This window comes from Podarcis melisellensis (assembly GCF_964234715.1).
Source record: "Podarcis melisellensis genome assembly, chromosome: 6".
Taxonomy (NCBI): Eukaryota; Metazoa; Chordata; class Lepidosauria; order Squamata; family Lacertidae; genus Podarcis; species Podarcis melisellensis.
The window spans coordinates 71,501,876-71,525,383 of record NC_138538.1 but is presented as its reverse complement, the minus strand read 5'-3'; the positions used below and the strand labels follow the sequence as shown (position 1 = coordinate 71,525,383).

Below are 23,508 nucleotides of genomic sequence, written 5' to 3'. Positions count from 1 at the left end.
ATAATAATAATAATAATAATAATAATAATAATAATAATAAATTTTTATTATTAATTTATTTATACCCCGCCCATCCGGCTTGGTTTTCTCAGCCACTCTGGGCTGCCTCCAACAAAATATTAAAAATACAATGAAGCATCAGACATTAAAGACTTCCCTAAACAGGGCTGCCTTCAGATGTCTTCTAAAAGTCAGATTGCTGTTTATTTCCTTTACCTTTGATAGTTCAGTTGGTTGGAGCCTGGGGCTGAAAACACCAAGGTCACAGGTTTGATCCAGCTGCATATTCCTACATTGCATGGGGTTGGACTAGATCAGGCACCCCCAAACTTGGCCCGCCAGATGTTTTGGGACTCCAACTCCCATCATCCCTAGCTAGCAGGACCAGTGGTCAGGGATGATGGGAGTTGTAGTCCCAAAACATCTGGAGGGCCGAGTTTGGGGATGCCTGGACTAGATCATCCTCAGGGTCACTTCCAGCTCTAAAATTCTAAGATATACATAAAAGGTATTTTAACATTCCTATTTACAATAAACACACGTACATTATATTGTCGGTTTTCCAAGGTTCATCTTGGAACAGGGACGTTATTTCTTCCCAGTTGTTTTACTACAATTGCAAAGATTTTTAAACAAAGACATAAAAAAGAATCTGCTCCTTTTGATATCTTTGTCCTTTGACAGCGAGAGTACTGTCTGATAGACTGACAGTGGTACTATTGCACTATCAGAAAGAGCTGCGACGCCTGGGCATATTAAGATGCAGCAGGAGCATCTGGAGAGAAACCCATGCTGTGTCCGGTGTATTAGGGATGAGAGTATACTCTGATTATATTATATAACCAGATCATCTTTGAAATTTAGTGAATTTCAAAGCTACTTTCAGTACTGTTTGCTAAGCTAAGCTGATTATGGATCCCTAGCGCTTACTTGGGTTTCTGCTACTACACTCTCAAGAAGTGGAGGTTCAGAATGTAGTCTGCTGCTTTCGCTAGGGGCTTCCGTTCTTTCAAATCACAAGTTTATTGCAACCCTCAATGGCACAGATTAATGGTCAAATTAAAGTTGGCACGAAAGCAGCACGAGACCCAGTGTGAGGCCTTTGGTTGTGATAGTTGTACCCCCATCCTGGCTTGTTTGTACAGGTTGTGGAGAGGTGTGTACATCGAGTGGTGGTTAACGCATCCGTGCAGGAAGGAGCCGTCCTTTCCCTTCTGAAAGAGGTGGCAGTATGTCCACTCCTGGAAAAGTCCTTGCCAGTGTGGTGTAGTGGTTAAGAGCGGTGGACTCATAATCTAGTGAACCTGGTTCGCTTCCCCGCTCCTCCACATGCAGCTGCTGGGTGACCTTGGGCTAGTCACACTTCTCTGAAGTCTCTCAGAGGGGAGGAAGGGAAAGGAGAATGTTAGCCGCTTTGAGACTCCTTAGGGTAGTGATAAAGCAGGATATTAAATCCAAACTCCTCCTCCTCCTTGCTGGACTCTGCGGTATTTGACAACTACTGCCTGGTCACCAACATGCCCCAAATTATTTTATTTATTTATTTACTTCTTAACATTTATATACTGCTTGATTGTAAAACAAAACAAAAAATCTCAAAGCAGTTTACAAGAAAAGGAGAACAATAGAATTATCAGTAGAAAGAGTTCAAAACTTCTGTTTAAAACATTCAAATAACCAGTGATTTTTTCGGGGGGGGGGGGAATGTAGGGATATGCATACCCCTAAACATTTTATGAACCTGAGTTTGGCCTCATTGAGGGGCAGTATTTCAATATGAGTAGGAAAATGAGAGTACCCCTAAACATTTTTTAAAGAAAAAAAGCACTGCAAATAATAATTAAAATCTGTTATAAGCTGAACAAAGATTAAAACACATGCAGGCATTCCACATATAAAGGCAGGCTTGTCTAAAAAAAATGTTTTTAGGAGGCTCAGAAAATAGCACAGTGAAGAAGTATGGGTGCTGTTCCACTGAAAGATTGATTCCTTACAAATGATGTGGGACTTGTAACAGTGCTAGGTGTGCCAAGTGGAAATGCTGTCTATAACAATAACGCTAATATTGATGTGTGAAAGGCTGATCATTTGCCATCTGAACTCCTTTACTATATAATTGTATGACGGAAGAGGCAATGATAATGTTCATATGTATAATGGATTATAAGTGCGTTATCTGCGATTTGCTCAGGTTAGCAGAATAACTTGAGTAATGCAAGTAGTGATTTGTACACATTGTGTAATGCAGCGCCATTGATGCCAGAACTATATGAGGTGTGGACAACTTTTACCATGTCTAAAGTCATTTCAATATGTGCCGGGCTATGTAGATCCGCCCATATGCGTTGTACACTGCCCTGGAGTTCAAAGACATGTGGTGACATTCCCTGAGAACCCAGAATAAGAGTGTATGCAATGAAGTTTTCTTTCTGGGATAGTTTGGCATTTCGCTGCCAGGAAATATTTCCAGACATACTGGAGCCAGAACATCTTCACTGATCATATGACAGCCAGTGTGGATGGTCCAAAATTTATACATAGTGGTACCTCGGGATGCGAACGAGTTCCGTTCTGGAGCCCCGTTCGCATCCTGAATGCAACATAAACCGCGATGGCATGTCTGAGTGTGCGCAGGTCGTGTTTTGCCACATCCGCGCATGCACACGACGTAATTTGAGCGTCTGCGCATGCACGAGCGGCGAAACCCGGAAGTAACACGCTCCGTTACTTCCGGGTTGCCGCGGAGTGCAACTCAAACGCGCTCAACCCAAAACCCATTCAACCCAAGATATGACTTTATGGGCCCAATTCCACGAGCTGGTTAATATTACCTTTAAATCCCTGAATGTCTTAAGACGAGGTTACCTAGAAGTCTCCCTCCTTCCATATGAACTGTATTATGATCTGCTCTGGGGATGCCTTGCCTTGTGTCTTAACAACAGAGAGTAGTTGATGGGAGAAACTCATGGGTAGGCAAACTAAGGCCCGAGGCCCGGATTCGGCACAATCACCTTCTAAATCCAGCCCGCGGATGGTCCGGGAATCAGCATGTTTTTACATGACTAGAATGTGTCCTTTTATTTAAAATACATCTCTGGGTTATTTGTGGGGTCTGCCTGGTGTTTTTACATGAGTAGAATGTGTGCTTTTAAAGTGGTACCTCGGGTTAAGAACTTAATTCATTCTAGAGGTTTGTTCTTAACCTGAGACTCTCTTAACCTGAGGTACCACTTTAGCTAATGGGGCCTCCCGCTGCTGCCATGCCGCCGCGGCACGATTTTTGTTCTCATTCTGAAGTAAAGTTCTTAACCCGAGTCTGTAACCTGAAGCATCTGTAACCCGAGGTACCACTGTATTTAAAATGCATCTCTGGGTTATTTGTGGGGCATAGGAATTCGTTCATTCCCCACCCCAAAATATAGCCCAGCCCCCCACAAGGTCTGAGGGACAGTGGACCAGCCCCTTGCTGAAAAAGTTTGCCGACCCCTGCTCTAGAGATTATGGAATATCCTTCCTAGGAAGGCCCAGTTGGCTTCCTCCCTGATGGTTTTTACTCTCGAAAAGCCATGTTTCTCAGCAGGTACCCAGCCTTTGCAACTGGGGATGTTTTTGTGGTGTTCTTACATTTCCATAAGTGGTGTGACGCTTCATCTGCTGCTTGTTTGTGGGTTTTTTTATGTAAACAATTTTAATTGTTTTATTGCCTTGATAGGTGGTGAAGAGTTTTCATCCGCTGTTGCGCCAGCAACGTTTTCTGGTGACACCCCAGGTGCCTCTTGACCCCATTGCCGCTGCTGCTGGAAATGTGAGAAGCACTGGCAGCACGGAGATCTTGTGAGAGCATCACAACATACCACTGGAACCCAGAAGCCGCCACTGTCCCTGTTTCTCCAGTGCCATTGGACCCCTCCTGTCCTTCCCTTCAAAGTCTTGGTGCTGACCTTTAAAGCCCTAAATGGCTTTGTCCCAGTATACTGAAGGAGCATCTTCACCCCCATCGCTCAGCCCGGACACTGAGGTTCACTTCCAAAGGTCTTCTTCTGGTTTCCTCATTGCAAGATGCGATGTTACAGGGAACCAGGCAGAGGGCCTTCTCCGTAGTGGCACCCTCCCTTCAGATGTCAAGGAGATAAACTACTATCTGACTTTGGAAAGACATCTGAAGGCAGCCCTGTATCGGGAATTTTTTAATCATCTGTTTTATCGCGTTTTTACTATTCAGGTGGGAGGCACTGCGGCAACAGCGAGATCTGTGGAACTCCCTGCCTCTGTGTGCTTCATAGGCATGCTCACACTGCAGCTCAGGAAATTGCTTCCGGCTCCTTTCGGACCATGATATCCAGCTGAGATTGAACTTCAGGGGAATTTGGTCCTGAGCGCCAAACCAGGCAATAGATCCTGAGAAGTTATGGCGTGGGGAAGACTGTGGGTCTGCCTGACATCTGCTTGAATGGGATGGGTTGCCATATTTTGAAAAGTGAAAACCAAAAAGTCCTGAAAGTTGTTTTTAAGTCTTTTTTAAGGAAACCACCATTTTTTAAAGAAAAATTATTTTTACAAAAACGCCAAATAACCCTTGATTTTTCGATGGACTCGCCTAAAATTCAGGGCAATTTCCCCTGAATGTCAATCCTGACTTTGATGTACGATGTCCGGGAACATCCGGAAGCATGGCAGCCCCAATGCAGGGCGAAAACTAGATGATGGCATAGTGTCAGAAGAAAGCGACGGGCCAGATTCCTTCCTTCAGCTCTTTCCGTTTGCATCAACTGAGACCAAGGATATCGGCTGAACAACAGACCTTGTCCTCTCCCCGACGTCGACTCGGGATCACGGCGGCGTCCGGCCAAACCCGGACGGGTGGCAGCCCGAAGCATACCGGAACCCGGCAGCCAGACGAAGCAAGTTCGGGAAAGGAGGGCAAAGGCGGGCGAGGGGCGGGAAGAAGCAGCAGCAGCCTCCGCACATGCGCCTTTAGGTGGGTCGGCGTGATGCCGTCACGACGCCGCACGCAAGAGCCCCCACCTCCCCCCGCTCCCTCCCTCGGCGTGACGCACGCCCTGGCGAGCCCGTGAGTTTTCCGTTATGATGATTATTCATTACGGGAGGGGTGGGAGGGAAGAGGGGAGGGGGGGCGGTCTGGGAACGGGCGGGGAGGGCGCGCGCGGGAAGGAGGGAGGGGGGCCGGAGGGGAGGGGGAGGGGTCTCGTCTCCCTCCTGTCGCATCGGGGAACATGGCGGCTGCCTCCGGTGCGGCAAAGGGACTGCGGCCAGGCCGGGGTGAGTGGCTGGGGGAGAGGCGGCCTCGCAGGCGGGAAGATGGGCTCGTTCTTCTCCCCTCAGAGCGAAGCCTCGGACGGCGGGGGGAGAGGGGGCGGGGTAAGCCGCCGCCGCCGCCGGCCTCCTCCTCCTCCTCCTCCGGCCTCCTCCTCCTCCCGCGGCTCCGACTGGGCCGGACACCGGAGCGCCGGGGCCTCCTCTGAGGAGGGTTTTCTCTCTGAGGAGGCCGCAGGCGTGGGGAGAGGAAGCCGAGGCGACCTCCCAGCTCGGGAAGGCCGTGGAAATAGCGAGGTCACCCTGGCAGCGGGTGGGGGTGGGGGAAACGGCCAGGTGAAACCAGGGGCTCCTCCTCGTCCCTGGGGCGCCTTGGCTACTTTTGTTTTGTTTCCCCCTCCCAGGCCAGGTGAAAGTACCTGGGCCTCCCGGGTGCCACTTTCAAGCCCCCCCCCCCCAGCTTGGTCCCCGTTGCAAACGGCACCAGCACAAGGCCGCCGAGGCTCTAGCCCCGCTGCGCCCTTGAGTTTCGCGATCCGACCGAGTTCCGCGGCTTCTCGCCGGTGGAAGCGGAGTGCTTTCTCTCCCCTGAAGCTCCCCTTTCAGCTCGCTGGGTCGGTAAGGCTCGCCTCCTCCCGCGAGCTCGGCAACTTCTATCAACGCGCCAGGGAAGTTCTGGAACTGGAACGTGTAAAAACGCACCAGGGACAATAGTAACCGTTGGTACTAATCGGCAGCGGAGTCCCTGCACTATGCAGTTGCCTAGGGATGGATGGTGTCCCGAAATGTTTCCAAGCTCTTGTACACACACTTGTTGCTCTTCTCTTGGTCTGGCGCTCACATTGCAGGGCGAGAAAATGCCTCCACCGGCAAATCTTAGCCAGGCACTTGCGATGTAACTGTTAGGCTACCAGAATGTGTGAGGGTGTAAATCACCTGCGTTGTGTTTTGACGGGAGAACTAACGTTTAGAATTCCTTGTCCCCAGGTTGATGAATTTCAAGATGTGAAAGAACTTGGGCGGAAGAATTTTGCTGCTTTAGCGTAGGTAAGGCTTCAGGAGACTACGATTCTACGCAGAATTAGAAACGGAGATATGAAAGCCAGGAGCTAAAAACCACCTTAAACCGAGGTTGCAGGTGCAGCAACGGAATGTCTGGGGCACACTTTTTACAATACGAAGCTGAAAATGAATGAACGACGGCTAAAATCTTGCGTTCATTTTTCACATGGTCTAGTCCTTCCCCTGCCCACACCCCTAATATTCTTAAGAGGGTCTCTTCTCCACTCTTTGGAGAGTAGCTGGTCATTAGGAGGCAGAAAAGGGTCCTCCTTTCCTTCCACACTGCGGTTTTAATCGGAAATCTTAGGTGCAGTACTGCTTCTGTAGCTCAGAAGCTGCTTGCACTAAAGAAATTCCCTGTCGCAAAATGTGCCCAGAACAATGAGACTTTTGATCACTGATTCTACGTATTTCCTGGTGTGAAAGTCGTACGGCAAGGAGGACTTGAAAATACTTGACAAAACAAGATCAGCTAAAATGTACATTTAAAAAGCTGTCAATTCACCAAAACAATGCAGAGTACAAAGAAAAGGTCAATATGATAATCCTTTTACAACAGTAGAGATGGTACTAGTGGATCAGTAGTTTTTTTAACATAGGAGATCTGGTTCATATTCAGGTCACTTCATGGGCTTGGACACACTGTTGGGCAAGTTACTGTTTTCTTTGCATGTTACTTTACCCTAAGTAATACAAGGTATGAGATAAGAAGTGGAAAAGTTAAAAAAAGGGGCTGAAATCATGAACCTGTATCACATCCATATTATCAGGAGTGACACATGAAATTTGCCAGTCTTTCAAAAGTTAATTCAAGAAAGGAAAAACAGTCTTAATACGTAGCTTTTCAGTTATTTGTAAAATGAGAGTAGTGGTGAATCTTTTATTTACATATTGGGGGTTAATTTAATAATACTATTTAAAAGCAGTATGCAAAATTAAGGGTCAAAAGTGATGTGATATTGGGCCTCTTTGTGGAATCTTATTCAGAAATACAGGGCATAGTTTCAAATTAATGTATAAGTAGCACACCTTAAACCAATGACTTAGGAATATTGTCAAGGTTCCCTTAAGATGGCTGCTAAAGTGTGTGCTTCATTGTAGTTTATCACATCAAATTGTTCGCAAGATACTGAAGTTCTTAAGATCCTGGATGTACCAATACTCTTGACATATGAGTATATTTCAAAATACTGGTGCTGCAAGGAAAACTACTTTTTGATACTTGATGATGCTTTTATTTTTTAATTGGTCTGGGCAGGTAAAAGAGATAGCATTGTGCACCATTAATGTGTCAGAAAGGCTTTATTAAAAGTAAGAAGAGTTGTTCAGAAGTAGGGTAGATAGACTAGGAAGGTCTGGATTTGAGTTCCCGCTTAGATACATAGAGATGTGATTGGGAAAACATACATCTCAATTACACTTTTATTTACTAATTCATTATTCCTTTTGAATGTGAACAGAGCCTGCTTTGCTCTCAAGAACATACGAATGTAAGAACAGCCTGCTGGATCAGGCCAGTGTGTGGCTCATCTAGTCCAGCATCTTGTTCTCAGAATGGCAGGCCGGATGCCTGTGGGACGCTTATAAGCGCAACATGAGCACACAAGCACTCTACCTTCCCATTTCCACCAACTGACATTGCTGCCTCCAACAGTGTAGGTAGAGCATAGCTATCATAACAAGCAGCCATTGACAGCCCTCTCCTCCATGAATTTAATTCTATCTTAAAGCCATCCAAGTTGGTGGCTATTCCTGCCTCCCGGGGCATAGTTTGACTATGCACTGCATGGAGAAGTACTTTCTTTTATCTGTCCTGAACCCACATTTGGAGTGGGAACCCACATTTGCTTCTTCTCGCTATACCATGATTTTGCTTAGTGTTAAATGTGAATGGGGCCAATAACTTTAGCATGTGTTGGGATTAGCAAAAACCAAACCACAGAACCTAGTGATCGCAATGGCCAGATGGGCTTATTACTAACAGTATTCATATTGCCTCTAGAAGGTAAACTAAAAAAGCAGTTTAGGAGTTTTTGTTAGTGTTATATGCCTCATTTCCTCATAAATTTATTATTATTTATCCCTAGTGTTCAGAAGCATTGGAACATTCATTACATTTATGGGACTGTGAACCAATTTTTCCATATCGTTAAGTCAGGATTTGGTTAAAGTCATGTGATTTTTGTTTAAAAAAAAGAGGAGCATTAGAAGATCATGTTTTCCAATTTGCATGGCTTTAAAAAAAAGTCAATTAGCATTTCTAAGATAAAAATAAGCACTCTTTGATGTAACAGTGACTTTAGTGCTGATAGGTGCTTACTTGAACATTTAGAATTCAAGTTAAAGGTATTAATTACTTCAAATGACAAATATAACACTGATTCTTTTATTTCAGTGAAGGATCTGAAAAAAATATTAAGACATGGCATATACTTTCGGACAACTTTGTATTGCGCTGGTGGACTTAAGTCTTGCTTAGTGAAATTCCACCAATACTTTACAAGCTGACATATCTAGGAAACTAGGAAGTTACTGATAATTCACATTTAAAATTCTATCTAGAAATTGGTATCCCACATACTTAGGACATACTGTTGGCTGACTAGTTTTGTTCAATATTTATCCTTGGCTATGTTGGGGCAAATTATGGGACCAGAGGACAAAAGTATGTGGCGTGTAGCAAGAACTTACTCAGTTAAGTGTTGCAGCACCTTGGCCCAGTTCCATCCTGGCTAGCAGCCATCTGAACACCTTTGCCATGCACTCTGCAGCTATGCTTTTCTTCTGTATGTAGAGAGGGGAAATTTGCTGAGGATCCAGTGCAGAAGAACTTGGGCAGCTGCTACGCCCAAGCACCAGTGGTGGCCTTCTTGGCAGTCTCCTTGCTCTCCAGATTAAGACGTGAAGGCATAGAGAAGTGGAAATGGTTGTAGAATTCATTGCTGGACTTCTGTCTCCTTACGTCAGGAAGAGGGAGGCGACAAGAGATGCCAGCCAGAAACTCCATGCTGAGGCAGCTCCTAGTCTCCATGTTGCCACTTTCTTTTCTACCTGAAACAGTTCCTCTGTGTATGAAACTTAGCCTTTCACTTTCAGGCTTAGGCTTCTAGTTTTAGGACTGGTAGGAAGAAAGAATCACTATACACCTGTAATAAAGGGGTGTGTTTTGTAGGTAGGGCTCAGGACTTTTTTCCCCCCATCGTAGAAAGGGAGAGAGCCTGGGATGTAGTCTTCTGGCATGCAAGCAAGGAGTTCTTCAAGGTTCAGAGGAAGAATTGGGACACAGTAGTTGATTGCCTGGGGACAATTCTTTTTCGCCATTGACAAATGACTGTCATAGCTGTAGTAAGCCAGTGGCAGCTAGAATAACGAAAGCATCTATGTCATCAAAGCAGGGCAACCATGGAGAGAGGCTTGGATCAAAAGTGCCATTCACAGTCTCCTCTAATCTTTGGGGGTTCATTGGTTCCCCCCCTTCAACAGTAGCCTCTTGCACCTCCTGAAAAGAGCTTTTGAGACCCTCTGAAGGAGGGCCCTGTGAGGGGCCTCTATCACAGGAAAAGAGGCAAGCTGCCTCATGTGTATGGAAGTGTTTTTTCTGTGTGCAGAGACTTTGGTTCTCTGCCAGAGACTTGAATGCATGCATGTGCCATGTTGGTTTTGCTGCACGCTCATCAGAGCTTAATGTTTATAAGATTGTTTTAAAAGCTTTGGCTGTTATAAAAAGTACTAAATACATTGTCCAGGAACATCCCACTGATAATAACAAACTGCTTTAAGTTGCAATGAAATATAAAGCTTTATACTCTTAGGCCAAAATATAAAGGCTGAATAGCTAATCTCCAAACTTTCCATCATTTTATCTGCTGTTGTGTTGTCAAAGTGTCAAGTTACCTCCTGCCTGGAGGCTGGAATGGAGCTTTTTATGTTTTTTTTTCTCCTGTCTCCCAGCTGCTGCTAATAGATGGCAAATGTATTTTCAAAAATCACACAATTTACAGATGACTGGGTTGTGGAAAGGAGGAGAATGATTTTCTGTTGTACCACTTTCTGTCCTGTCCTGTGTAAATATCCATTCACTGAATAGCTCTAGAGTTAGGCAATGTTTCTGATAGTATTTGTAGTGATTGTCTTGATTCTTGAAAATTTCAAGCCATGGCTGTGTATTCAGAAGCAGCTACAGTGTTAGTCGTTGCATATACTGTAGGTACTATGACCAGTTGTAGTGGTTACTTGTGGTACTTTCAACCTTTTTGGGTCCACGATTCCCTTGATAAACTGCATTCTTTCTGCGGCACCCCTGTGGGGCTCAGGAGCCCAGTTATGTCCCCCTTTGTCTGCAGAGCTGGCAGCCTCTCACCCTTTTTCAAACACCCTCCCTTGTGTGTTTCCTCAGCCTCCTCTTCCCTTTCCCTTGGATTCCTCTGGGCAGTCCCTGGTGTCTGAGCTGCTCCATCCCACCCCAAAGAGAGGTGCATCCTCACAGGGCATCAGAGAAAGGGGGGGGGAGGAAGAGGGACAGAGGATAGTATTGCCTGTGGCACCCCTGACCATCATTCATGGCACCCCAGGGCGCCATGGCACACTGGTTGAAAACCACTGCTTTATGTTTATAAATCTACGCTTTAAATTTGTTGTTGTTGTTTAGTCGTGTCCGACTCTTCGTGACCCCATGGACCAGAGCACGCCAGGCACTCCTGTCTTCCACTGCCTCCCGCAGTTTGGTCAAACTCATGCTGGTAGCTTCGAGAACACTGTCTGACCATCTCATCCTCTGTCGTCCCCACACTATAAATTACAGGATGACTAATGACTATCTCCTGTAGATCTGTGATGGGGGTGCCAAAAAGAGACTAGAGTTGATGTGGGTTTGCCTCCTAGAATTGTAGAATTGGAAAGGACCCCAAGGGTCATCTAGTCCAACCCCCTGAAATGCAGGAATCTCATTTAATGTTCCCATGTCAGCTGTGGAAAATTATATTGGCATCCTTATTCACTTTAGAAATGAAGAATCCTTGTTGAATCCTTTAATGAAGATACAGCTTCAGGATCGCCCATCCTTGTACTTGTATATATTTCTGGGAAGAGGTCTCCCTTTAAGTGGTAGTAAATATAGATGACAGTGGTTGGAGATGGCACTTGCCTACCAGTCATCTCACCCTGCAAACACTGAGCTTTCGTCATTGCACACTTAGTTTTCACCTCCTAGGCTTTTGCAGCAGCTATTTGTTGGGTGTGTGGCAGAGCTGTGGTAGCCGTCTTACGCAGGACAGAAAGATGGGTGAGTGCTGAAAGCGAATTCCAACTGCTAGCATTTGTATAGGTGTTGATGGAAGGCAGTTTGCTTACTTCTTCTAGAGGTCAGACCTTGGTTATGTAGTGAGTTAATTCTGCATAAGCTGTAATTGCAGGTTAGTCTAAGGCTCCCAGATTTTTTTCAATGAATCCGGGGACACTTTTCAACTTCCTACTAAATAGATGGATTTTGTCAGGGGGCTGATTTGTAAATCCGGGGACTGTCCCCGGGAAACGGGGACATCTGGTAACCTTAGGTTAGTCTTCTACCATAGACAAATCTTGGAATTTTTTCCAATTTAAGGGTGGTATAAAAATCTGATAAATGTCAGCAACTAATTGCCCAGTAAACTAGCAGTGTGGATAAATAAGAATTCTTCAGCATCAACATTTTCTGTTGATCATTGACAGCCAGACGTGAATTGACATTTACAAATACTATTGATTTCAAGATTCAGATTTTGACTGCAGAATTTCATCTTTGAAAGGGATAAAATTTAAATGTGCCTGACTTAGGAAAAGGTGAAATTAGGCCTTTGCTGGGAAGCCTCAGGAGACATTTATGGTACTGTATTTGGATTCATGGTGCATTCATTATGATACATGGACTACTATATGGAGGCCTGGTTTGGTTGCCAGAGCAGAGAAACCTGCTTGTGTGGCCTGCCCACTTTTGGCAGCCTGGTACACAATTCATCATGATATTCTTGCTTCATACTATATTGGTGTGTTTTTATAGCTAAGTAGGAATGAACTCTGAAATCTATGTTTAAGTTAATCATATAGTTGTTGAAATCTTCTGGGCTTCCCATCTCACTTAAGAGGCTGGGGGCCAGCGCTGTCCGGAGACACTTCCGGGTCACGTGGCCAGCGTGATGAAGCTGCTCTGGTGAGCCGGCACCAAACTAAAAAAAGCTTAATACAGAATAAGCACTGGTGATAGAATCTGTTCACAGCTCAGCAGTATCTAAGGTGGAGTGCCTTTTGGAAATGAAAAAGAACATTTTTGTAGTAGTTTTTTCAGCACTCCAAGTTGGTACAGTGGTGCCCCGCAAGACGAAATTAATTCGTTCTGCAATTTTTGTCGTCTAGCGAATTTTTCGTCTTGCGAAGCACGAAATCCCATAGGAATGCATTGAAAATCAATTAATGCGTTCCTATGGTCAAAAAAGGTCTAAACAAAGCCAAATTTGGTACAACAACAGTTTATTAACTGCTCTTTAAAGTCACACATACTGTAAAGAGCAGTTCAAAAACTGAAGGGAAAATAAATTAACTTTATAAACAAAACATGTCTTTGTTTTTAGACGTCGCGAGACGTTTTCGTCTTGCGAAGCAAGCCCATAGGGGAAATTCGTCTTGCGAGGCAAATCGAAAACGGAAAAACCTTTCGTCTAGCGAGTTTTTTGTCTTGCGAGGCATTCGTCTTGCGAGGTACCACTGTAATTCAATTGAGAGAAGCTGAATTTTAATATTTAGAACAAAGTCATGAAATGTTTTATTCTACTACAGATAGAACAGTTCAATCTTGCTTTGTCTTCTGTTGATTTTGTAATGAATTACTTTCAAGCTTTACAAACTCTTGTCTCAAGCTTCCTACAGTTCCTAGATCTGCTGCCTGTTGTATTTAGTGTCTTCTGGTTGTCTCATAATTTTCCACTTTGTTCTCTTGCTTGGTTTTCATTTTTATTTTACCTTCTAATCAAACTTATATAGCATTTTTCTCATCTCTTCACCACCTTGTCCATCACATTCCCTTCACTCTGCTGACACCCTTCTACTTATCAAGCCCAATATTTCTTCTTTCTTGCCATCCTTTTCGCTGTTTCCTTCCACCCAAATGCCCTGCTTCCTGACGTAACAGACATCTCCCTTGGTCTCTATATTTTAAAGAGCTGCTTTTATCCATCTTTGCTCAGAGTTGTCCTTCTCCCTTCTCCATCATTCTCCGTTTATCTGATTTCTGTTACTTTTGGGTAGTTTGTAGGCAAAATATACCAGTTTTGTTTGTATTCAAATGCATAGTCTCCCCCCCAAATGCTTTACAGTTAATGCATATGATTAATAATCTTACTGTTGTTACAGCACATTGGAGTGTTCATAGCACTCAAGATACATTACCTTGTAATTTGGATAGATCTGTATCTTGTGTTAGTTAGCTGGTAATACTAAAGTTGGGTTTTTGTGTTGTTCCTGGGTGTTGATTGGAGGAGTTACTTTGAGTGTAGGAGAGTGAATGTGGTAACAAATATGGCATAGACTTGCATAAAATGCTGCTTGCCAGACCCCTCTCCCCAATTGTGCTGGGCTTGGGCATGCTACAAGCATTTGCAAAGGGATGAGGCATTCTCTTCAACTCGGAGGGAAGGGGTGGGCCTCAACCTTGCAAATATGCTGGGACTTGTAGGCATCCTGAAGACATTGGCTGAGCTGTTGGAACATGTCAGAACAATCTGCGGAAATCTCATACCAGTTAGAGATTGATGGGTCTATTTGTGGCTAGTGGGAAGATGACTGGAGAAGCAGGAAGGCCTGAAAGCATAGGAAACTTCTATGGATTTTTGCAAGCTTCCAGTTGCAAGTCAGATTTTTGAGGGGTAATTGTAGCCTACAATAGGGTAAATGAATAGCTATCTTCAAATTTCCTAGTTTAACAGAAGGAAGGAAAGTGGGTTCATTTTAAAATTGGAGTAGCTCTGTTCTGCAGTAGTGTGTAGTTGAAATGCAGATGAAAGTTGCATTAGATGGCAATATTCTTTGGTGTAAGGTTATAGAAAAATAGAAATGAGCACAAGTTAATTATTGCCACCTTCAGGTTTAAAGGGAGAGTGCAGTAAGAAATGCAGAATCGTCTGTGTTTGATACAAAAAGAAAATGGCTACCAGAAATGAGTGCTGGTGCAGCAACATGGCTTGCTGTAGTTTTTTATGTGCTGCTTTACATCTTTCTGATGGTTTTGTTGTAAATTCTGATATAAGTTGAAAAGAATTACATATATGTTATTTTGGTATTTTGATTTTTGTAATAAATGACTGATTCTACTGTAGAAATAACTGATTCAGATTCATTAATTTACATAAAGTACAAGGAATTAAGTCTCAACCCTGAAAGATGCTGGATATCCATTTTTAATCCATTGCTCTGAAACAAAGCTAGATGCTGATCTTTTGGACACATTTAAGCATCTTAGGAACATCATAAAGTTTCTGTGGCACTGTACCTAGTTTATTTCAAATATATAGTTAAGCTCAGAAAATGTTGATGGTGAAAATGAAGTTTCTTTACATTACTATAATCAATGAAATATCCTCTTCCTTACTTGCAAATGGTGTAACCTACCCTTCAGTGTCTTCCCTCCACCTCATTGTTGAGGATTTTTTTTCTGGAATATTTTCCATTGATTCATTTCCCCCCGAAATATGCCCGTTTCTAAAAATAAATGAAATCCATCTATAACCATGAATATGGATTCCAATACAATATTAGCAAGCTTGACAGCTTCCAAATTAATAATTCCCAAGCAGTTATTCCTAGGAATTGTGTGAGAAAGTGTGTGTGTGTGTGTGTGTGTGTATGTGTATGTACGTTTTGTAGATATCTAAGCAGGGATGAGATACACAGAATAATCCAAACCAAGTAATGAACTCTCAGGACTAGCTGTGCAGTTAAATAAGAACCAAGCTGAAATTATTATTTCATTTCCTAACTACAATTGAAAGCAAAACTGAAACTAAAATTGTGATTGCTATTGCTTTCACTTTCAGCAAACACCATGAAAAGAAATTGACATTCCCAGTGTCTCTCTTTAGGGCCTGTCCCCAGACTTCCCTTTAATGTATTTGCTGTCACCACCTAAAGACTTTGGGAGCTCCAGGACTTTCACTCTGTAATATTACCCATATAACTTTTGAACTATTGACATAAGTTGAGACATATTTTGGTTTAGAATCTACCCGGACTAGAGCACAGATCAGGAAACAAACATTTATTCAGTTAGTGAATGCAATAAGTAGTCATTAAATGCAGCATTCTTATAGCTCTAGTTTTCTGATTTAACCGACTAAACATTTTATATCTATCCCAGTTACCCCAACTCTCCCTTAATTAGCCCTTGTGCTAGCCAGCACTAATTAACTGCCAGTTCCTGCCTGCCACTCCCTGCCAGTCATTCCCTTTAGCTCTGCTTAATATTTCATTCCTCCACTGTTAAATCAGCCTTCCACTTAGATGTCCGGTACAGAAACTGCTATGTGGCCATGCACGTACTTCTGCAGGTAGCGACTGTGAAACTGGAGGTGTCCAAGTTGGATTATAACTCTGAAGTAGAATTGTAGACAACCATGATACACCATGCACAATTATTTTGGTGTGCTAAAATTGTTGTGTTAGTAGTTTTCCCTGCCTTCATCCCTCCCCCTCTTATACAATGTAAGGGAAGTGCAAACTATCATCTTTCTAAATTTTTTCAAGTTATTATTTCCTTGTAAGGTTTTGAGTTTCTTTAACATTTAAACCACCTGTAAGTATAATAATGTGCCTGATAAAATATGTTGATTCAAAAACTTAAGAATTACCTCATGCTAATTTTATAAGTCACATGATGAACATGTTAGAATTATGAATTTTCCAATTCAAACTCCCTACCACTTTAAAAATCCATTCTATTTTAAATTCAACTATGGAAGAAACTGGATATCTCTGTTTGCAAATTAAGTTTTTCATTATTGATGCAAAAGAAGCATGTTTTAAGAAGGGAGATGCCAAGAAAATATGCCACTTAAGAGTTTTAAGCGCAAACATATAGATGCATCTGCTTAGGTAAGCTGACTTTGTGCAGATTGACAGTGGCCACATTTGGCATAACACTAATCCATAGTTTCATATTTTGTGAAGAAATTAGCTGTTTCCTAGGCTCTGGCATTCTCATCCCACTTAGCCAAGAGTTTGTAAGCTTTTGCCTTGCAGTATAAGAATCTTCCCATGTTGTCCAAATTGGGGGTAGTGATTTAACACTACATATGTTTGTGTGGGACGCGGGTGGCGCTGTGGGTAAAAGCCTCAGCGCCTAGGGCTTGCCGATCGAAAGGTCGGCGGTTCGAATCCCCGCGGCGGGGTGCGCTCCCGTCTTTCGGTCCCAGCGCCTGCCAACCTAGCAGTTCGAAAGCACCCTCGGGTGCAAGTAGATAAATAGGGACCGCTTTCTAGCGGGAAGGTAAACGGCGTTTCCGTGTGCAGCTCTGGCTCGCCAGAGCAGCGATGTCACGCTGGCCACGTGACCCGGAAGTGTCTTCGGACAGCGCTGGCCCCTGGCCTCTTAAGTGAGATGGGCGCACAACCCCAGAGTCTGGCAAGACTGGCCCGTACGGGCAGGGGTACCTTTACCTTTACTTTATGGTTTGTTTTGTAAGAGTCAATTACAGCATGGTTTAGGTAACTATTACGATAGACAATAGCCATCTTTGGATATAATGCTAAGCCTTGGTTTAGTGCTACATGAATAAACCTTCCAGACTTGTGTGATCTCCACTCCGTGGTTTGAAGTTAGCTTTTTCTAGAACCAGTTAGCGTTAAACCATGGCCCTTGGTTTTGCCAATGAAGAAGCCACACTTAAGGAGAAGTGGTGAAAGTTTTGAATTCTGCTTCTAGACCACGGAGGAGAGGAGAGGAGAGGAGAGGAGGGAGATGGTAAATTGACATTGATGGTAGGTTAATTTATGTAGAACAAAACTGGAGGCAGGTAAAGATAACTTTCAGATGGAGGACTGGATTCAAACCTGGCCAGCCTTCTGTGGGTAGCATTCTGATGGTGGACGGAAACTGTGGGGCCAAAAGAATTACATACATTTTATGTTTAGTCTTGAGGAAGATGTATGTAAAATATATAACATTTTAAGTCTAAGCAGCTGCTACATAAAACCATGATTTAGCATTGCCGCCAAACATGGCCAATGTCTATGGCTAAGTTACCTAAATCATACTCTGATAGATTCCCTTTAAGTCATAGCCAACGGGAAATAGTGTTGCCTTAATAGGCACAGTAAGATGAGAGAATACTATACAGTGGTGCCCCGCAAGACGAATGCCTCGTAAGACGAAAAACCCGCAAGACGAAAGGGTTTTTCGGTTTTTGCGATGCTTCGCTAGACGATTTTCCCTATGGGCTTGCATCGCAAGACGAAAGCCCATAGGGAAATCTCGGGGACCTCTTTTAAATGCTGGCGGTGGGGAGCAAAGCCTTTTCCCCCCCTCCGGACTTCAGAAGAGGTCCAGGAAGGCCGGCGGGGGCGAAAGGCTTTGCTCCCCACTGCCAGCATTTTAAAAGCAGTCCGGGATAGCAGGGAAGCGCTTCCCACTATCCCGGACGGCTTTTGAAGGCAGGCGGGGGGGAGCAAAGACTTTTGCCCCCCGCCAGCCTTCAGAAGAGGTCCAGGACCTCTTCTGAAGGCTGGCGGGGGGCAAAAGTCTTTGCTCCCCCCTGCCTGCCTTCCCGGGAGAGCGGAAAAGGCAGCGCTGCCTTCCCGCTCTCCCGGCAAGGCAGGCAGGGGGGACAAAGACTTTTGCCCCCCGCCAGCCTTCAGAAGAGGTCCAGGACCTCTTCCAAAGGCGGGCGGGGGGCAAAAGTCTTTGTTCCCCCTCCCTGCCTAACCGGGGGCTTTTAAATCGCCCCGGGACTGTCCGGGGCGATTTAAAAGCCCCCGGACGGCTTTTGAAGGCAGGCGGGGGGGGGGGGAGCAAAGACTTTTGCCCCCCGCCAGCCTTCAGAAGAGGTCCAGGGACAGCGGTAAAGTCTCTGCTGTCCCGGGGGCTTTTAAAATGCTGGCGGGCGGCAGCGAAGCCTTCGCTGTCGCCCGCCAGCATTTTAAGATCGCCCCGGGACAGCGGAAAAGTCTCCGCTGTCCTGGGAAGGCAGGCGGGGGGGGGGAAGCAAAGACTTTCGCCCCCCGCCAGCCTTCAGAAGAGGTCGGGGGACAGACTGTCCCCGGACCTGGTCTGAAGGCGGTTTCCATAGGAACGCATTAATTGATTTTTAATGCATTCCTATGGGAAACCGTGCTTCGCAAGACGAAAAACTCGCAAGACGAAAAGACTTGCGGAACGAATTAATTTCGTCTTGCGAGGCACCACTGTACAGTGGAACCTTGGTTCTCGAACTTAATCCGTTCTGGGAGTCTGTTCGACTCCAGGAACAATTCAAAAACCAAGCTGCATACTCTTTATTCTCCATGTATATTGGGAGTAGCCAGTTTGGTGTACAATTCCTGTCATCTCTGATCATGGGACTTGCTGGAGGGGCTGATGGGAGTTGTAGTTCAAAACATATGCAGTATACCACAGGAGCTTTCCCTGGTCTGTAGCTTCAGTCTCGATCCTCCATGTTCTGTGTCAAAGCAGGATTATTGCTGATTCACTGAATAAAGCTTTGAAAGGGTTTTAATTCTGTTGTTGCCTCTGGTATCATGATTCCTTTGTTGCATTCTGGAACATTTTATTTTTTTCATCCTAGCGTTTGATTAAGTACTGCCTAAAATAACAGGTTTCTATTTCAGAAAAACTCTGAAAAAAAGTACTTCTGTTTGTAAAGAAACGTGTATGTACTTCAGCAGGGCTGAAGACTGATGGGTACTCAGGATACTTGAGCGTTAATCACCATATTCTTCTATAAAATGTAGTCATTGGAGAGTTGGAGGAAAAACGTGTATATAGAGGTTTCAGTAATGGGATAAATGTTTAGGTATAAATATTAAGAAAATAACTTATGTGGTGTTTCATTGTTGGTGAGATTGAATGATTGCATATCCATTTGTACAGCCTGGGTGCCTATCAGGGGTATAATAAATTTGCTTTCAGACAACTTTATCATAGTCTTTTATTTACTGCTTGTAGGTTTGTCTTGGTATTGGATCCAAACTTGCAGCTTGAAGAGGGAGAAGGCAAACACAGGTAAGCAGTAAAAACTTCTACAGGTTTGTATCTCAGTTGGAATAATAACTAATGAATATTCAGAATCATAACTAATTTCTTTTCTCTCGTATGATGTTATATTTCAGGTTTACAGATTTCCCCTTTTTCATAAATAAACCATAGTGAAGAAATCAAAATGCGTGAAGTTTTCATTAAAGCAAATGTTCTTGCATATAATCATCTCTGCAAGAAAGCCATTAGTTTTCATTATGTGATTATTTATTTGTATACTGCCCTTTATGAAGATACAGGGCAACCCAAGCAGTTTCTGTGCCAAAACGGTGCCTAAACCCTGATTGAAATGGATCTAAAAAATCAGTTTCCTCCCAAGAGTGCCTGGGTATGGTCTGCGACCACCTGTGAGAACCTTGCCCAAGAAAGGGAAATTGGCCACTGGCCACTAGTTTCTTAGATTTTCCAAATCCAGTGAGGGGTTCTTGAGCAGTAGTTTTACCACTGCCTCCTTCAAGCAGGCAGGTACCACCTCCTCTTGCAAGGAGGCATTAATCACCTCTCTGGCCCAGCCAGCTGTTAGATCTTATCAGTCATGGGGGGCAGGGATTCAGAGTGCAAGCGGTCACTCTGACTGATTCAAGCACGTTGTCCACATCCTTGAGCCTTGCTAACTGAAACTTGAAACAACACAACAGGACTAGACAGTGTTCAGATACCCCTTGAGATTAATTTGCTGTCACAGCAGATTTACAATCCCAGTGGATGCAAGCAATTTAATTCTCACAGTGCTTTGCAAACAAGTCACAATGCTACCTTCAATTCTGCCACCTCCTTCAGACCAGACTGTAAGCGGCCCGCACTACCTGGAAAAGCTGTGCCAGAAGGCACAAAGAGGATGCTATGGAGGCAGCACAGTATGCCTTCTAATGTGGACTCTATAATGAGCCCTCTCCAGTGTGCAGTTGCATTTGACTGGAGTTTACCTGCACTCGTGTTTAAGCTGTCTCCCAGCTTGTTTCCTTGCCCTAAGCTCTGGACTATTACCAGGAAGCCAAGTGGGCTCTGTGAAGTGGGAAAGGGCGCTCAAAGGCCATTGTGTCAGCATCCTGAGCAATTTGGATGTTCCAGAGGTTGGCCAGGGCTTTGACAGGAGTGCCAGGCATATCAGCAGGTAAACCCTACAAAGATGTCTGGAAACCCATTGGCTCCATCAGCCTCTGAGAGTGGAATATCCTAATTGGCCTGTTGCAGAGGAGAAAAGGTGCTGAAAGCCAAAATCTTGCAAGAAGTGATCTGACCATCCCGAGGGACTGATGTCAATATCCCCCACTTTCAGATGGTTGAACCCCTTCCTGCCTGGTTGAGAAAACGTCCCAAGTGTGGCCTGCTACATGCTTTGGGCCGGTGACATGTTGAGATAGCCCCATGGTCGTCATGGCAGCCATGGAGCCACCCCAGAGCCAGTTGCCCCAGCATGAATGTTGAGGTCTAGGAGTCCTCAGCACTACCTCTGAGACTGGCTCTGTCATCTCAGGCAGGGAGATTGTTAACAGCAGGGTGGGTTGTAAACCAGCAGAATCCCTAATCTGTTAGAGTTGCCCAATGCCAGGAACACACACTCAAGATTGCCTCCCCTCCTCTACCCAACTGGACAGTGAGCCTGGAAAGAGAAAGAGAGAGAATTTCTATAGACCACAAGAACTCCCTCTCCCCAACCTTTCAAGCCTACCCTGATGCTGCATTGAGTACCCAGGTGGGCACAGCTGAGTGAGACTTGTTCCACCCACCCAGGTCTCTGTGATACAGACCAAATCTGAGCTGACGTTCAGCAACAACAGCCTAGTCGCTGATCCAATAGCTGGCTGATAGGACAACGACAATTCCCCATGTTGGAGAAGGGACTGTCGCACAACACAGTCACTAACTGCCTGTGCTATGTGCCCCCTACCCAACCTTCCCCACCCTCCACACCATACCTTCCCCCCAGAACCACTGTGATTGGGGTTGCTCCTGCTCTTTCTAGCTCCTCTCCTTCCATGCAGCTCTTATGTTCCCTTACTTTAAAAAACAGCAAACCCTCAAATGTAACAACTTATTAGTTAAAAGCAGTTAAAAACAATTTAAAACATTTTAAAGAGGGAATAAAAATATCAATAAAACCCTGCAACAAAAACCCCTGTTCAGCCACTTCAACTTGTTGTAGCTGCCCCCACCCCCGGGCAAGGAGCAGGTCATCCAGGACTCACAGCAAGGTGGCAATTTGCATTTGGATGGCAAGTGCAAATCCTTCTGCAGCTCATTAACCATGACACCTGCTTCCATAAAACTTACGTCAAGCTATAAGTTCTGAGGTGTTCCAACAATAGTTTATGTGTTAAAACAAAACAATAACATTAAAAGCCAGCAGTACTTAAAATGTGTAGAAAAGAATAAATAACTGGGGTGTGTGCCCCAAAATAATATTTGGCCTGATACCCATGCATTCAGCAGAATGTCCTCTACTAGATAGCATTTAGTTATATATTCTTTGTGCTTTGTTTGTCCATCAGTCCATCAGTTTGTTATGGGTCCATCAGTGGACCCATAAATCCTTTTAACCTGGAATTGCTGAAGTAGTCTACTTTTGAACATACCCCCCACCTTAGTTATAAAAGCCAATAGTTGTTGATGCCATCCAGGAATTTCTCTAATCCTTTGTTTTACCAACTGTTGATAGAAAATTGATCGTACCAATTTGGTATTGTAGTGAAAGGTACCCAGGAGGGCCATCCAGATAAAATAATTGATGGAAGTTATTAAGCCATTTGCATTTTATTTTTTAAAATCCCTTTATTGAGACCTTCCCTTGTCCAATAAAACAGTCTAGTTACTAATAAGTACTGTGGTCAACAAGGCTCAGAATAAAGTACAAAAACCTACACAAACTATGGAGGTGTCTTAGTAATCTCAGTTTTTAAAATGTAACATATTGTGCCATAAACCATGCATATAAGATAGTTATAGCAGCTGCAAAAGTATAACAGTGCAGTAATCTTGAGTGTGAACTTCTAGTGACAACAGCAAATCTAGCATACTTTGCAAACTTATTGGCCATGACCTGAGCATTTTCTAATCAACATGACTGTTTGAGCTGGGTAGACAGAATTGTTAAATGAAATGCATTATTGCTGTGATCTTCTCATTGCATCGTCTGAAGAGACATCATCTGCCCCTGTCCTTTATATCGGCGGCAGCAGACTTTACCAGTTCTGAGGCTATCTCTCTTGACATCCTAAGAAAGCTATGTGTGTTGACTCAATCTGGTTTTGATCTACCGTAGATCTACTGGAAAGAGACTTCTTTGGAGATCTTCACATTGTGTGTTGTCTGGCTTCTATAGGCATGAAAGCAGGCCTTGTCTACCATTGTTCAAGTGTTGTTGCTGCTGTATTTATAGTGTGTAATGATTTTTATCTTTCGAAAGCTTTTGGTGCTGTTTTACAGTTTGTTTTCATAATTTCCTAATTTGTGTTTTCTTCAGATTAGAATGTTTTTATATATGGTACTGGGTCACTATTTGAGGAAGGGTTGTTTAAAAGTTGAGTAAATAAAATAAGTAAATATTAAAACAATATTAGCTGCTGCTTGATCATGAGTTTAGGATTGTTTGTGGAGATCATTTGGATGCATGAGTCCATATCACCATTAGTTTTATTGTAATAAAGGAGTAGGCAATTCTGATTTATTTATTTCATAAAATTTATACACCACTTGATAAAAAGAACACTATCAAAGTGGTTTACAGAAAAGTTAATCTGAGATTGCTTGTAAACACTACCCTTCATTTATTTGCTATATTGCTTAAAAGGGTCAAATCTTTTTGAACTTCAAAAATGTTGTAGTTGGCACTAGGATTTGAGGGCAAGGAACTTTGGGGATATTTCTGTTTTTTTGATGTGCTAAGCTGAGTTAGGTTTTTC

General features: G+C 43.9%; 1 protein-coding gene across 8 annotated transcripts in view; it reads left to right on the top strand.

Annotated features, from left to right (window-relative positions):
* The first annotated feature begins 4,547 nt into the window (after positions 1-4,547).
* Positions 4,548-23,508, top strand: part of ZNF644 (zinc finger protein 644) — a 67,427-nt gene continuing 48,466 nt past the window's right edge. For 3 of the 8 annotated variants that reach the window (XR_014169117.1, XR_014169118.1, XM_081914117.1), the window contains exons 1-3: positions 4,551-5,071; positions 6,262-6,321; positions 19,517-19,573. The gene's annotated coding sequence lies outside the window, so the exon portion shown is untranslated. Of the gene's footprint in view, positions 5,072-5,181; positions 5,281-6,261; positions 6,322-19,516; positions 19,574-23,508 lie in introns of those variants that run through there. The other 5 variants (XM_081914120.1, XM_081914119.1, XM_081914121.1 and 2 more) reach the window with 5 other exon arrangements.